Source organism: Orcinus orca, chromosome 3 (assembly GCF_937001465.1).
Source record: "Orcinus orca chromosome 3, mOrcOrc1.1, whole genome shotgun sequence".
Lineage (NCBI taxonomy): Eukaryota > Metazoa > Chordata > Mammalia > Artiodactyla > Delphinidae > Orcinus > Orcinus orca.
The window spans coordinates 37,598,989-37,614,217 of record NC_064561.1 but is presented as its reverse complement, the minus strand read 5'-3'; the positions used below and the strand labels follow the sequence as shown (position 1 = coordinate 37,614,217).

Here is a 15,229-nt window from a genome sequence, read left to right as displayed (position 1 = left end):
GTTTTCCTCCGCAGGTAGGAAGACGCAGCAGACTTTCTTAAGGGCTTTAGTTGAGAAGGATGTGTTCTTCCATTGTGGTTCATCAGAAGCTTCACCAGCATAACCCCAGGAGGTGGACATACAAACTAAACAACACCGGTCTTCATTTTGGCCCCATGGGAAAAGCAAATCGAGGTCCCAGCCACTTAAGGCCAGCTAATCAGGACTGAGGGCTTCCGGGGTTGCACTGGCTGTGACCAGCGCCCCGTCTGCATCCCCACCTCTTCCCTGGAGGCACAGCTGAGGTCTTAGTGGCATCAGGAGCAGAGAGAGATCAGAGTTCTGGCTCCATTTCTTTCATCAAATTGCTGTGTGGCTTTATGCAGATCTCATAACCTGTCTGGATATTCAGAGTTTGCATATGTGTAAAACGAGTGAAAATACTGTGTACCCCTCCTGGAGCCGCAAGGCTCAAGGCTTCTTGGCTTCCTTGGCACTACTGGGCCATTCTTTCTGTTTTCCTGAGCTGAGTATCCACCTTGGGAGGCAGGAGGGGGGTTGATCTATGAAGGACTAAGTGCTTTAGATTTCTTAATTCCAGGATGGGAACAAGAATACAAATCTAGTACATTTTGGCTGGGTGTTCTCTTTTGTAAGTGACGCAGTCCTGAGCTCAGGCTCCAGGCTGGTTTGGCTGTGTCTGAAGGGCAAGGCCTCTTTTTTTTTACGCCTGGTTTTCACTCCTTGTCAATAATCTTACAGTGCCTTAGAGGTGTGCAGACCCACCCGTGCTGGCTGGTAACTGTGAGCCGTGAATAAAGTGAGCAAATGGGGGAAAATCATGCTGGCGGCATTTTACTTATTACTGGCATCACTGGCTCCCTGGACCCACCAGGCGTGTGTGGAGACTCGGATGAACCTTCTGAATCAGGGAGGCAGAACTGAAGTTGGTTAGACTCCTCTGAACACAGCCCTCTCCACGATCTGCAGCAGCTCTGCGGAAATCAGCAGGCTGTGGCCGTGGTTATCATCCAGACTCCGGGGCTCTGCCCCTGCCCACGTCTCCTCAAGGCCACGCCTGTCTGCATCCGGCCAAGTCAAGCTCCATTCCCACGGGCTGAAGGGGGCCAGGATCTGCCACTGGCTGACCTAACAGAGATTTTCTCTTGATGCAGTGTCCTTGAAAATGCAACTAAATAGATTAGGAGAGCAGAGTCGGTTTAAGTCCCGCTGCCTGATTTTAATTAGACTGCACTTGATTTGTTTCATGGTTAAATATAAAAACATCTAGCACTTTTTATCCTCAGACGGTAACTACAGGAGCTCAGGGCACAAAAAAGGGGACACCCCTTACATGTGATTAGATGCGGGCTGCATCAGTAACGTCGCTTTCAGCCCTAGCTCCAATCCCAGTCACAAGTCAGCTTGCCTCCTTGGAAATGATATAAACTGTGCTAGGATGCTGCCTGGGTTTCCATCCCAGCTCCACCATTTTTGAGCTACATGACCTTGACAAGGTGTTCTGCTTTCTGCAAGCCTCAGATTGCTAATTTGTAAAATGCTGATAATAATTGTATCTACCTTCCAGGGCTACTGAAGAGATTAAATGAGCACCCAATAGCACCCAATAAATACGAGCTACTTCAGTTACTGTCAAGAGTATCCTGGGGCACCTTTGCAAAGGCAGTGAGTGGGAGGTAGGTGAAGGAGCTCCACGGCATCCCATTAGATGGTCAGCTCCATGAGAACCAGCACTGTGTCTTGCTCCCTCGTTGCTCTATCCCCAGTGCTTGTAACATAGAAAGCACCCAATAAATATCTGAAGAATTAATGAGGCAGATGGACCTAAGTTTAAATCCCTGTTCTGCAACTTTCAGTCTTGGACAGGTTTTTTTACCTTCTCTGCTTCTGAGTTTGCACATTTATGAAATGAGGAGAAACAATCTTGCAGGGACAGCTAGCTGGTACTGTGTGTTTATTATGCACCAGGCACTGGGCTAAGTACTTTCCATGGGCTGCCTTGTTTGATCTTTCCAACAGCCCTTTCGAGGTAAGTGTGGTTACTGGTGTTTTTCATTTGTTTGTCTATTTGCTTTCACAGATGGTGTAACCGATGTTCAGAGTGGTCAAGAAATGTGCTGAGTGACACAGCTACTGAGTGACGGAGATGGGGGCCCAAACCACTTAGGCTGATGCCAGGTCCTGTACTGTCCATCACAATGCTCCATGTCTCGTATAGACTCCAGGATAAAATAGGGACTCAAATGCAGCTGCTGCTGCTTTTTTTTTTTTTTTTTTTTTTGCAGTACGCAGGCCTCTCACTGTTGTGGCCTCTCCCGTTGCGGAGCGCACGCTCCGGACGCGCAGGCTCAGCGGCCATGGCTCACGGGCACAGCTGCTCCGCGGCATGTGGGATCCTCCCAGACCAGGGCACGAACCCGTATCCCCTGCATCGGCAGGCGGACTCTCAACCACTGCGCCACCAGGGAAGCCCTGCTCTTGTTATTATTAAGGATTTTCCCTCCGTGACACTTGGTGGAAGGGAAGGATACAGTCAGCCTAGTCATCTGTATCCTTATAACAATTTGTCCACACGTGAAAATTCTTGCTCCGTCAGAACGCTGAGGCTGAGATTTCAGTGTGTGTGTCTGTCACCCGGGCCAGAATACTGATTTGAAAATCAATGCAAACATGTGTCTTCAGAAGGCATTTCAGTTGGGCGACTGTGAATAATTCCCATATGCAGCTGGCGAGGAGGGCAAGAGAAAGGGGAAGATTCCCACAGCTGGTGAATTCTGAGTGATCTGGCAAGATGGGGGTCAAACAAAATAAAGGCAGGTGCCTGAGCCTGACTTCTCGCCCCATATATGATGGCAAATCACAAAGCTGGGGAAAGCCTGAGATGGATGACCTCAGAGGTCATCTAGACTTGCTAAGGAAAGAGGACCAGAGAGGCAGAAAGGATTAGAGCTACAGCAGCGATAGTGACAAAGGGTCGCTGATGAAGGGTCTGCTTGAACAACCCCTAAAGTGGGTATCTATGGTTTGTGCCTGGCTAGTATCCAATCCATTTTTTGGTGACAGTATTTCCCGGGGGAGTTCATCAACAAGGCATGACCACCAGTTTGACCTGTGAACTGGCCCCGAGCAATCAGACGCTCGTTACCCCTACCCCTGTCCTTGGAATGTGTGTTGTTCTTGCCTTCCTCCTGAGAGAAGCTGTCCAAGGACACAGCCTTGAGATAATAATGTGCTGCTGAGATCATTTGGACTGTGCATGTACTTGAACCCAGATAAGGCCTCTATACAAACTCTTCAGATCTGGCAGGTGGGTGAGGAAATCCATTTGTTTTGTGACCACCCAAGCAAACCTCATAAGTAAATTCCCTTGCTTATTTAAACAGCCACCTACAGATCTGGAGTCATCTGCCATTTTCTTCAATTTCTCCCTGCCCTCCACGTATAGGATTGTGACCCAGCAGTAGCTTGACTTGGGCAACCACCCACGCAGTCCAAGTGCACTGACCTCAGAACTGGTGCTCTCCTACCACACCATCCTGCCACTGGTCAAGGCCACTCATATCTCCCTGGATAAATCCTGTAAGCTAGTCTGGAGCAGAGTTCTTATACTTGTTTCCCAGGACTGCATTGGGAAATCCAGAGATGGAAGGTGGAGCCTTAGTTTCTCTACTCTTCCAGGAAAGCCACATAAGACTTTTCTCTAAGCAGCACTGTGGGCTTATTCACTAAGGCACTAAGTACTGGAGCAAGGGGAGGACTGCAATTCAGAGAAATAATCCGGAAGAATCCGGAAGGTGGTTATATGTCCCTGATAGCCAACCTGGTTCAAACAATGACTTCATGGTTTTTAAGTGGTCAGAAAAAGTTATTAGACAGCAACATTAAAAGCCAAACCCTTTCCAAAGCAATTCTCTAAACACTGTATCTATCACAGCTTTGTTTATAAGAGGAAAAGATTGGAACCAACCTAAGTATCCATCTATAGGAGACTGATTACATAAATTTTGATTCATTCATACTACAAAATGTTACGTGCCCATTAAGAAGAATAAGAAAGCATTGTGTGCACTAATGTAACACCATCTCCAAGAAACAATAAGTGAAAAAACACCAAGGTGTAGATCAGCGCGTATACTGTGAGGGTTACAAAAAAAACAAGGTGCATCTGTATTTGAATAGATAGAGACGCTTACTGGAAGGATGCACTCACACAAAGTGGTTATTTAAGGAGAGGAGAGCAGAGAAGTTGAGTGAAGGCTCTGCAGAAACCTTAATTTTTGCTCAATATCCAAAATGCATTAAACATGTGTTTTACTGTGTGCATGAATTTAAAATAAACATAATTTGTATGCAATAATAAATAGGTCTTTATAAAATTTAGAGGCTCACTTGGAAACGGCATCTGAATTTTTCTCTATCCTTCAAACTTGATTAGGAGGCAGATTTAAAGGCATTTATTTTCTCCCCTGCAGTGAAGCCCCAGGGCTCCGAGGCTGGGAGAAGGCTGCTCCAATCCTGCAATATCCTTCCTTAAGTGACTTGATGACACCAAGTGAGAGGAAGCAGTTGTTCAAACTCCTCATTCACTATTCTCCATAACACTCATCATGGCTAGAGGAGGAGGCTGACAGCCAGTTTCTCCCTGTTTTTTGTGGTTGAGCAGCAGAAGCTTTCAACTGTATCTCCAGTCAGCCCACTGGATGTCCATTAGGGAACCAGGGATCACAGGATGCTGCAGCCGGAAGGGGGTTAGCTCGGTAGTCTCCAACGCGGGAGAGACCCCAGGGGAAGGCAAGACAACCCACTGTAGTGTGGATAAAAGAATTTCTATTCATAATCACTTTCTGAAGTAAGCTTAACTCATATTTACTTACAGATTAAGTGCACTTTATAAACACATACGCATATAGTGAAGGTGTATTCTGAAAGTGTTTGCTAACAGAGGTTCATGGTCAAAATATTTTGAGACCACTCTGTAGTGTAATTCTAGAGATAGCAAAGGGCACAGTGACAAGGACATCAGTTTTAAAGCCAATGGACCTTGGTCAAAATCCCAGCTCTGTCCGTTATTAGCTATGTCCTCTGAATAAATGACTGCCTTTCTATGCCTGCTTCCTCACTTGTAAAAATGGGATAATAATAGTACCTATCTTAAGAGGTCATGGTGAATATTAAATGCAATAAACTATGTATGGCAGCCTGATTGTAGGGTGGCTCTGAATGATTCCCACCTTCTAGTATTCATGCCCTGTGTAATCCCCTCCCCTTGAGTGGACATAATGACTTACATTTAATGAATACAATAGGCAAAGGTGATTGGACAACACTTCTATAACTAGGTGCAAAAGACTGTGACTTCCCTCTTGCTGTCATCCTCTCTCACTCTTCTTGCATCTTTGCCCTGTGGAGTGGGCAATCTGTCAAGGAACTGCGGGCAGTCTCTGGACAATGGCTGGTGAGGAAATGAGACCCTAGTGCAACAGTTCTCAAAGAACGCAATGCTACCACGTGAGCTGGTCAGTGGATCCTTCCCCATTCAAGCCTTTGAGTAAGACTGCAGCTCAGGCTGATACCTTTATTGTGTCCCTGTGGGAAACCCTGAGACAGAGAACCCAGGAAATCTGCTCAAAGACTCCTGATGAAGAAACTGTGAGATAATAAACATTATTCTTTTAAGCAATTACATTTTGGGGTAATTTTTTATCTAGCAGTAGATAACTAAGACAGCATGTGAGTAGCTTGACAACGTATGACATACAAAGATTTAGTAAATTTTGGTAGGGAACATTATATGGCTGATGTATGGCTTTATCCCACACCCACAGCAGACATCACAAAATATTTTTTCCTGGTGACCCCAGATATAGCCTCAGAATCCTTCTTAACACAGATCTCCAGGAAGCTATCAATTGCTCAGATGAAACTTTTGGCCAACTCTGATCTGATTAATACTTCTTACCTCTTTATGCTTCATCTTATGTAATATTCCTTTAATGGAAACCCAAGTCTTTCATCATGAGAGAGATGACTAAAAATTATCAGAACGACTCTATGAACATACATAAAATATAAAATGGCTGTCATCATATGTTGTCCCAAGAATAGATTTTTCCTGAGGGAAGGGTTGAAGAGAAGCTGATAGTACCTGAAATCTTAAAAGAACAGAGGAGTTAAGCTCAGAAGGAGGACCTAGGAGCACCAAAGGTCACCTTATCCTACCTTATCCTATCTCTCATTTTTGCCATGATTTGGTCTTATTGTAGGGCTGCCATTTTGAAAAAACGAGAGAATAGAGGGCATATTGTTTTGAAAAATAATGAAATGCTCTGAGGAGTAAATAATTGTTTTTAAATATAGAAAGTGTCCTTCAAATGATTATGAAAGTTTGTTTTTCTGCCTAACTTGATAATAGTATGAGCTATGGAAATAATGCACTTTTAATAATACTCTACTTCACATGTGCTTCATTTTGTGGGTCAAAACACATTCATTTTGTGGGAGAAGGTATCAGGGAGAATGACTACAAAAAATTGTCTTTTAGATCTGTTATGTGCACACCAAAGTACATGAGGGTCTTGAGAAAATGTATATTATTACTCACTAGGTCTGGGGTGGAACCTGGGATTCTGCATTTCTAAGAAGTGCCCAGGTGATGCTAATTCTGTTGGTCTCCAAACTTCACTGTGAACAGCCAAAGAGCAATCTCTCTTCCCCCTTGGAAATAGTTGAAGGATTTCTAGACATGGTTTTCCATTAAAGGAATATTATACATGAGGAAGAATGAAGAGATAAGAAGTATTGACCAGATCAGAGTTGCCCAATATGTTTCATCTGAGCAACTGATAGCTTCCTGGAGAACTGATTTTGATACTCTAAGCCCAGGAGCCAATGGAGTTGTCAGTTGGCGATGGGTGTAGGGTGTCTCTGTTCAGCTAGCTCTTTTGGCTGGGCACACAGACATTAAGTGACTTAGGGAACAGGAAACCACCCTTGCTGCTCTGGGAAGGATGACAAAAACTCAAGAAACTTAGATAAAGCCTTGAATGACATGAAACATTTTTGAAAATAGAAGCAGCAAATAAATATCATTTATGGAAAGAGAAAAAAATCTCATCTTTCTTGTGTGTTTTGGAGCAAATCAAACTGGTACAACATTACAGAACCCGTTCATTTTGCAATGGGATAGAATTTCATATAAAGTCACATCTCTAAGTCCATCATTTCTTTGGTTTTCATAAACTCACCGAACGACATCTTGTTTAGGGAAAGAAAGGTAAAAATAAATCAAATGCTGGTCGTAAAAACAGGTTGACCCCTGAGGTCATTTAGTACAAGCTGCCCCTTATACAATACTTCCTGAGGCAGAACTGTCTTTTGCCCTAAGATCCTGGAGTACCACCTGGAGCTGTATAGTGTTTCCATCGTTTTGGGATATAGATTATAATAAACAAGTGATAGTAAGAGCTGGGTGAGATGATTAAGAAGAGCATAGATTCTCTAGACACTTCACTCTTTAGGAATTTCCTTCTTTCCATCATGAAGTATTTTCTAAATAATTTGTTCACTTTCACCCCAAAATTATATCCACACAGCAATGTAAATATGTTGGGTATTTGGTATGTATTTGTAGACAACAAAAGAAAACCAGACCTGGCTCCTACCCATAGGGAGTTTACAGTCTATACAAAGGACAGACAGACCATTACTCAAGTAAACACAAAAATAAATATAATCGCCTATAATAACAGTAATTCCCTTACTGTTCTGTAGTAGGACAAGATAAAAATGTGGCGTTTAGCAAAGTTCACATTTGATGCAATTTGCCCCCATTTTCTTCTTCCTGTCATTTAACCTCTCCCTCATGCAGGAACCCAAAGCACAGGCATATCCAGAGCCCCCCAAGGGCCCACGCTCTGCTGGCACATGGCTGTGTCGAGATTCTAGTCTTTTATGGCTCTGCCCTTACAAAGCCGTGGGTCTCTCACTGACCCAGTGATCACCCTTCTAGAATCTTGACCAAAGACATAACCATATGTGTGGAGAAAAATCTCTGTGCACATGAATATTTGGTATAGTTTAAAACAGTAAAAATATTAACTAGTAATGACAGATATCTTTTAATTGAGGATTGAGTAAATAACTTACCTTTTATTCCTGAAATGCAATATTAATCAACGGTAAAAAATGATGTGTATACACACATACACGATGCAATGGAAAGATGTCTATAATGTATTGTTGAGCTTAAAAAGCAGGTCATAGAATAGCTTGTATAAAAGTAACTCATTTATGTAACATTGTGTGTATGCGTGTTGTGTGTGTAAATGTAATACTCATCTCCATTACCTATAAATATACACACATATATATATATATATATAATTTTTACTATAGGTCCAGGGGCACTTTTCTCTATGCATAAACACATTGGTATCCTGTGTCTCAGTCATCACTGGTGCTAAGGGATAAACTTAAATTGAGGTGTATACGAATAGCTTAATATTCCGTCTTGGCCAGGTAGCATATTTGTATTGCAGCTGAGAACTTCAAGGCCCAAGACAGGGACTGGTGTGGACATTGTAGGCAGATCAATAAGAGAGTTGGGGGCAAGAAAGTCTTTCTGCACCTCTTCAATCATTTCCCATAAATATTAAAATTTAAGACCACACACAGCTCACAGGTGACTCAAAACCCAATGAAGACATCTGAGGGAATGTTATCTTCCTGTGGCTGCACAGAGCAATTGCCTAGACATGAATGATGGTAGTCAATGCACAGAATAATGCATTTGAGAGCCAATTTAATAGGATGAACTCCTACTGGTAATTTTCAGGCATCAACTCAAATTCTTTAGCTAAAAAAAATTGGGTTTTAGCTTTATTTTTTCTGTTGAGTTCTTTTAGGCAGGTGGAAGGTTTTATTAAGCACACAGTATCTATAGAGTTGTGCACGCCTCTGTGAGATCCCAGACAAATTAAAAAGTCAAGTTAGCAATGCATATTTAATACTGCTTTGTAGTTTTTTTTTTTTTAAGTTGGCAGCGATGTTTACTCTTTGAGGGGGAGTTTATAATTATGCAAATTGGAGAAACAGTCTGCATATGATACAATGATAATGCCTTGGGTTTTATATCCAGAGTCAAAAGTATTCCTAAATATTTCTTCAATTTTATGCACGACTTGGGGGAAGGTTTGCCAAGGCTGGGGGCCTGCTTTTTCTTCAGTGATGGAGTATATGATGCCTTGGAACTTAGGTACCTGTACCAGTTTTCATCTGAAATGTGCACAGTATCACCTTATAGCCTTTACAATAAACATTCATCCTTCCTTTCTCCTTTTAAACAAGACTTCAATTTTGTTCAGATATTCACTTTCCTCTATGTGACCACGCGCTTCAGAGGATGTGGATCCCATCCCTAGCCCCAAGAAGAGATTAATGATTGGTCTAAGCCAGGCATGGTGGTCACATCTTGCTTTGCCAGGGATTGATTTAAGCAAGGATATGTGACACAGTTCTGGCCAATGAATGTGAGTGAAAGCCTGCTGGAGGACTTCTGGAAAAGCTGATAAAAAAAATAAATGAAGGAAACAGTCCACTGAAGATGTTAGAACCCAGATCATGGTGACATTTTTGAACTATTCAATTAACCAACTATGGACCTATCCTACTTTATTTTTTTCCTATCCTACTTTAGGACGTCTTGTTATGATAGCTAATAATCTTTTTCTTATTACTTAAGCCATCTTGAGTCTGTGTTTCCTGTTACTTGTAGCCAAGAATATATCTTAAGTGATCTGCACCTTGAGAGTTCCTATGTTGCTCTGGGGAACATATATATAATAGAGAAAAGTTAAGCCATATACCTGGCATCTGATTTACTAATGAGGCCAGTGGATATTTGTTTAAACTGGTTGGAGGAAGGAACGGTAGTTTAATAAATCTCATCTTGGTACCAGAAAGGAGTTCATATTCTATAACAAACAAATAGGAAAAACTACTCACTATTCACACTCCTGCTTTCACTGAAACAAGTATCACCGGTCCTGATCCTCCCGTCAAAGCAAGCCTGCAAGATGCAGGAGAGAAAATCAATATAAAACACACAATCTCATTTTGGCATCATCCAGTCATCAAGTATTTTGCCCTTTTCTCTCCTACGGGATGACTCCAGCTTTAAACTTCATGGATCAGGCTGGACATTTTCCCAGGAAGTTGTTTCAGGAGGAACAGTTTATTCCTACCAGAGAGGAATAAACTGTTATCCTCCGGGTGCACGTCCTGTTTCCATAAACTCTAGTTAAATGCCTAATTGCTCTGAGAAATGCGTATTGGTCCAGCCACCCAGTGCATTCCATCTTCTATGCCACATTCACTGGTTCAGGGGTGGGCATAGGCCCCAATTCAGGCCAATTCATGTCAGTCCTGACACTTGTGTTGAAAATGTAGGGGAAGAGAAGCTCTCTTTCTATTGCACTTAGGATGGTGAGGATGCACACCTGAAGCTGCTGGCAGCCAACGTGGGAAATCACAGCTGCAGTTTTGAGTAAGAGGTACCAAGCCTTGATGTTATTTGGGCACTAGCATCTAGCTATGATCGAAATGCTTGAACTTTCCAGTTGCGTGAACCAATACATAATCCTTTTTTGCTTAAGCCAGTTGGGTTTTCTGTCTCTTCCAATCGAAAATCCTCACTAAAACAGAGAAGGAGGGCAGGTATCATAAATCTCCCTTTACAAGGTATGAAATGGAGGCTCAGAGAAAGGTTAGGGTGGGAGGTCCAAGACCTCCTGCCATGCTAGTCTGCCGCCTACTCATTCAGCGATTCATTGCAGCAAAGTGGAAGGGATCAACACACCCACTGCTATCTTAACTGACTTCAAATATTTCTGGTTTAGAGAAAATGAAGGAGTCTTCTACTGGATTACCAAGGGAGATTATCTACATGACTTTCGCAAAGTAAAGATTGTTACGCATGTGCACGCACACCCACACCTACACTACAAAAGGCCACAGTAGGTGCCTTAGATTTGCACAGAAGATCATCTCCCCCCAAGGATCTGCCCAGGCTGCAGGGTGGCTCTGGTGGAAGCCCTCTTTCCCCAGGTGACAGCTGCCCTAAGTCTACGGATCTTCTCTGCTGCCTGTCTCGTCGTCCTGACCCTGTCATCTCCGTGCCCTTGTGTCTGCTGGTCTGTGACTGGACTGATCACAAGCAAACTCTCCACCCAGTTGACTGACTTGCCCACTTACAGTGAGTCACTAAACAGAGGTCACAAAGGAAGGCCACAACCCAAATCCTGCTCCTTTGTGTGTTCTAACTTTTCTTTTTAAATTGAGCTACATGTAAAGATTGAAAAATTTTACATAACAACTTAGATTTTATGCTTCACTTGAAAAAAATCAAAAGGACTGTCAACACTACATGTACCCCCACACAGTGACATGGACTGAATCCAAGTGCCTGAGTCCTTTAGACATATTTTCTTTCTTCACTGTATTATCCATCTGGCTTTTTTCTTTTTTATCTCTTTTTTTACTCATTTCTGCCACCTGCCTGGCCGCTACGAACTCATGCATTTTCAACCCCTGTCTTGACTTTCCTACACCTATTGGCACTAACCCAACTGAGATGCCACCTTGCCCTCCAGTGGCTGTGTCTGGAAGTAGCCTGTTTCTAGCCAGGTTCCCACCCTAGGTTCCAGTCTCTCCAGGAACAAAAGCACAGTGGCAGCAGTGTGTGATTTTATTTTGTTTCCTTGGATTTTTATGTATCCTTGGATTTGGACCTTCCAAATCCTCTGCCAAAAATAGGAGTCATTTATTTAAATCAGAAAAAAAGATTTATAAATACTCTTGTAAAACGAAGCTGCCCTGTGTCTTGTAGGGGACAGGGATTTAAGGGAGGCTGTGTGGTGTAATCAGCTAGGCACCCGATGAGAAGTCTGAAGATGTTGTCATTCTGTGACCTTTTGTGAATGATTTCCTTCTCTCTACCTCAGTTTCTTGATCTATCAATAAAGGAAGTTGAGCTAGATCAGAAGTTTTAAGCTGGTGGCCCACAAGCCGTATCAAGCCAATAGATGGTATTTTCTTCTTTTATTAATTCTATGCCAACAACTAAAAAGAAGAATATCTCAAGTAAGAATCCAGATAATGCAGATGACAGACTTCTCAGAACTATCTAGCAATGATCAACAACGGGCCAGCATCCCTGAATGACCACGATGGTTAGATGGGGGCTCTGAGCTCACCCCAATCCTCACCTACTTCCCAGTGGGCATATACACACACACCCTCACCCCCTGATCTGTTCGTTTATGTCCCTGTCTGCCCTCATAGGCATTTGCTCTTGCCACCTTTCATTGAGATGACCTCTCGGGACCCATCAGCCCCAATTCTGTGAGTGGAGATTAGTGATCCAAGAGTTAGAGATGACTCAGAGAAAGGAAAAAATGTTCTGAGCAGACACCATGCTGCAGCATTCCAGCAAACCTTAATGGGTCACCTCCTCCCACTTGGCCCAGAGTTGAAACAGCAAGACGCCCAAGCCTTTGTCGTCCCACTACATGGTTAATCCTGAAAGGGCAACAGCCGGGTTTTGAAAGTAGCAGAAATATTCTTCCGTTGGGGTTGCTGGCTGATTCTCTAAGTAATTTGCAATTCAAGTGCCTCTTTGTTTTGTATGAAAATTTGCTGCTATTTGGAAAGTGGGGAAGAGCTAAATTGCATCCTGCTGGTTTTACTTTGACTATATCAAAAAAGAAACTGTTAATCTGGTTCCATAATTAACTTTCCTGTTCTAAAACGGCCCTGGGATAGAGTTCAGAGAGTGGCTGTCAACTCCCTGCTTCTCTTCTCAACAATGTCTTTCAACAGGACACCCTGAAAGAAGAATGAATCCAGGTGGGCATTGGTCTTGATTTTCACTTTTTCTGATTTTTCTTTCCTTTTATCCCCATCCAACCAACATTTAGTGAGCCCTTACTGTAGGTAAGGCACTGGGCTGACCTGGCTGAGTATGAAGATACATAAATTCCTGTGGAGCTGCCAGCTGTAAGTTAATTTTCTTTCCATCCATCCATCCATCCATCCATCCATCTATCTATCCATCTATCCATCCAAGTGTTTTAGGTTTCTATGTTATATGCCAGACACTGTGCACAACATGCTAGAGAGACAAGATCATTGATACAAGCAAAGGCATGTAGGCTGGAGATTAAGTTTGACGATCAAGGGGAGACCACTTTGGTCTGAGCAGAGGGCTCAGACTAACATTAAGAACTAATACTCATTGACTACTGAGAACTATACTATGCAGTTTTTATCTATGACCTCAATGAGACCTCACAAAGTAGTAATTTTTTCGCTACATGCTACAGACAGGAAACAGACTCAGGTAAATTCCCAGGGAACACACTGGTGGGATAAAGAGCAGAGGTGGGACCAGGATCCATGTGTGACTTCAGAGCATAAGCTTTTAAGTACGAAACTGCACTGCCCAGTGGGAAAATGACTAAAGATGGACTTGGATTCCCACCAATTACTCATTCAAGTGATCAGTAACGCATTAATTCACTGATTCATGGAAATACATATTTGTTAGTACTCTGTGCAGAAGAGTACTCTGAAAGCTGGGACTAAAGAAAGCATGACAGACAAGGTCCTTGTCCTCCTGGAGTTTACATTCCAGTGACCTCACACTGAGGTTCTCCAAATTGCACAAACTGCACGTTCCCCAAATTGCACAAGGCAGAAAGTACAAAGATCAAGCCATAATGGTTCTTTAAGGAGAACACTACCAATCAGGTGACCTTTCCCCAGCTCCACTTAGATAATTTGGATGTTACCCCATCTCCACATTTTCTTTGAGGGGCATTTGTTTCCTCTTTTCTTTTCTCTTCTCGCCTTAGGTCTGTTACAACCATTTTCCAATCGTATCCTCAAATCTAACCTGAAAGAATCTGTAAAGAACTTGCTCTTTGCAACTCGCTGAACAGACCTAAATTCTTTCCCACAGTCGCTCGGGCTCTTTCAGGTTCTGGCTTTGAGGAAAGGTAGACACAGACCTAGTTTTACTCCTGGTCCCAACCCCACACCTACCTGAGAAAACTCCCAGCATTCACCAAATTTGGCCTGTAACCTGGCCCTACAAACATGGATGTTTGTATCAAGTTAATGTATCATCCCAAATTTTTCTTGAGATCAGGCAGAGACACTGCATTATTCCTGAGAATTAGAGGAGGACGGGACTCCTGACTGTGTCAAGGCTATAATGGACCTCAAGCATCCAGGACAAATTGCCCCTTGGGTCATTATACCCGTAAATGAGGAGGACAGCTGAAACAAGATCTCAAATGGACAGGAGAAGGAGGGTGCTGAGGTAACTTCCTATACTCTGAATGTGGTAGATAGAATAATACCCTCCTAAAGATGTTCATGCCCTAATCCCTGGAATCTATGAATATATTACATTACATGGCAAAAGGAACTTTGCAGATGGAATTAAGGTTACAGACCTTAAGATAGAGAGACTATCCTGGATCATCTGGGTGGGCCCAATGTAATCACATGGATCTGTAAAGGTAGAAAAGGAAGGCAAAAGGGTTGACCAGAGATATGCAATGACGCAAGGAGAGGTAGATGAGATTTGAAATGTAGAGACTTGATCCACTCTTGCTGATGGATGGTGGGCCATGAGCCAAGGAATGTGGGCAGCCTCTAAAAGCTGGGCATAGTCCTTAGCTGAAAGCTAGCAAAGAAATGGGGGTCCTCAGTCCTACAACTGCAAGAACTCAATTCAGCCAACAACCTGAATTAGAAAGGAGATGGATTTTCCCTTACAATCTCCAGAAAGGAATACAGCTCTGCTGTCACATTGAATTTATCCTAGTGAGACCCATGTTGAACTTCTGACTTATAGAACTGCAAGATAAATATAGCTCTGTTGCTTTACATCTCTAAGTTTGTGGTAATGTGTTATGGTAGTAAAAGGAAACTAATAAGCTGACTTTTGGTTTAACCGCCCATCCGTTGTTAGGTTTAATATAGCACCAGGTGGGGTTTGAAAGCTAGTTAGGACTTGGTGTGCCTGAATGTAGCATACAACCCCAAATAACAATGGCTTAAACACCTAAAGTCTTATTTTTTGCTTTAAAGAAGTCTGGGGGTAGGCAGCCCAGGGCTTCCCACTAAGGTGCTTCTATAGAGTCATCAGAAAAGTGGGCAGATT

General features: G+C 42.9%; 1 protein-coding gene across 3 annotated transcripts in view; it reads right to left on the bottom strand.

Annotated features, from left to right (window-relative positions):
• Positions 1 to 15,229, bottom strand: part of ATP10B (ATPase phospholipid transporting 10B (putative)) — a 310,749-nt gene that overhangs the window by 222,107 nt on the left and 73,413 nt on the right. For 2 of the 3 annotated variants that reach the window (XM_049708452.1, XM_049708451.1), the window contains exon 2: positions 10,003 to 10,066. The exons of the other annotated variant lie outside the window; for it this stretch is intronic. The gene's annotated coding sequence lies outside the window, so the exon portion shown is untranslated. The remainder of the gene's footprint in view (positions 1 to 10,002; positions 10,067 to 15,229) is intronic. 3 annotated transcript variants of the gene reach the window in all.